The following is a 1,795-nucleotide window of genomic DNA, read 5'->3' as shown; positions in this document are numbered from 1 at the left end:
TAAACCCGGGAGGCGGAGCTTGCCGTGAGCTGAGATCCAGCCACTGCACTCCAAGCCTGGGCGACAGAGCGAGACTCCGTCTCAAAAAAAAAAAAACAAAAAACAAAAAACAAATTAGCTGGGCATGATGGCACGTGTCTGTAATTCCAGCTACTCAGGAGGCTGAGGTGGGAGGATAGCTTGAGCCCAGCAGGTGGAGGTGGCAGTGAGCTGAGATCATGCCACCACATTCTAGCCTGGGCAACATAGCAAGATCCTGCCTTAAAAAAAAAAAAGGAAAAAAGAATTCACCCATTGCAGGAGGCAGATGAAGAAGCATAGTTATGAAATGCAGTATGTCGTGACATTCAAAGTTTGTTAACATCTGTGTGTATAGGTGTAGAGAGGAAGAAACACCTATCTTTTCCTGAGGAAGCAGGAATGGGGAGAACAGCTTTAGAGAAGAGGTGACCACTGAGTTGTCTTAAAGGAGTGGAGGCTAACAGGCTTTCCAGGCAGTTGAAGCAGAAATAAAGGCCCAGAGGCAAGAAACAGTATGGTGTGCATGAGAAAGCTATGAGTAGTATTTACTGGTGGATCTACTGCTTGTGGCAAAAGACAGGAAAAGAGATGGGAGGCAAGAGTCAGATCCTGAAGAGTGTAATGAATATTAAAATTTAGCCTCTAGTGAAATGGTGCACCCACTTTGGAAAAGTGGCAGTTCCACAAAAAGTTAAGCGTAGACAAGTCATGAGTTCGAGACCAGCCTGGCCAACATGGTGAAAGCCCATCTCTCCTAAAAATACAAAAATTAGCTGGGCATGGTGGCGGATGCCTGTAATCCCAATTACTTGGGAGGCTGAGGCAGGAGAATCGCTTGAAGCCGGAAGGCGGAGGTTGCAGTGAGCTGAGATCGCACTACTGCACTCCAGCCTGGGCAATAGAGGGAGAGTCAGTCTTGGAAAAAAGAAAGTAAAAGAAAAAAAAAGAAAAGAAAAGAAAAAAAAAGGCATCCTCTTCTTGTTCTTGATCTTAAATGGAATACATGTCTATTAAATATTTGTTATGAATCTCTAGCATGTAACTTTTACCAAGTTAAGGATATTTCCTTCTGTTCCAAGTTTAACATTCTGTTTTGTTTCAATTATAGAGTTGAGTTTTTAAAAATTCCTTTTACAATATCAAATGAGATAATCAAAAAGAGCTAAAACCTCATCTTTTATAACAGGAATCTAATTGATTTCTATAAAACTGATAAAGTAGCCGGGTTCAGTGGCTCCGGCCTGTAATCCCAGCACTTCAGGAGGCTGAGGCAGGTGGATCACCCAAGGTCAGGAGTTCAAGACCAACCTGGCCAACATGGCAAATCCCATCTCTGCTAAAAAAATACAAAAATTAGCCGGGCATGGTGGCGCACGCATGTAATCCCAGCTACTTGGGAGGGTGAGGCAGGAGAATCACTTGAACCCAGGAGGCGGAGGTTATAGTGAACTGAGATTGTGCCACCCTACTCCAGCCTAGGCGATAGAGCAAGACTCCATCTCAAAAATAAATAAATAAATAAATAAATAAAATTGATAAACTGGTTGGGCACGGTGGCTCATGCCTGTAATCCCAGTACTTTGGGAGACTGAGGCAGGCAGATCACTTGAGACCAGCCTGGGCAATATGGCAAAACACTGGCTCTACAAAAAATACAAAAATTAGTCTAGTGTGGTGGGATGCACCTGTGGTCCCAACTACTTGAGAGACTGAACTGTGGCTGGGCGTGGTGGCTCACGCCTGTAATCCCAGCACTTTGGGAGGCCAAGGCGGG

Source organism: Colobus angolensis, unplaced genomic scaffold (assembly GCF_000951035.1).
Source record: "Colobus angolensis palliatus isolate OR3802 unplaced genomic scaffold, Cang.pa_1.0 Scaffold11, whole genome shotgun sequence".
NCBI classification, from domain to species: Eukaryota; Metazoa; Chordata; class Mammalia; order Primates; family Cercopithecidae; genus Colobus; species Colobus angolensis.
Note: the sequence above shows the minus strand (reverse complement) of the source record.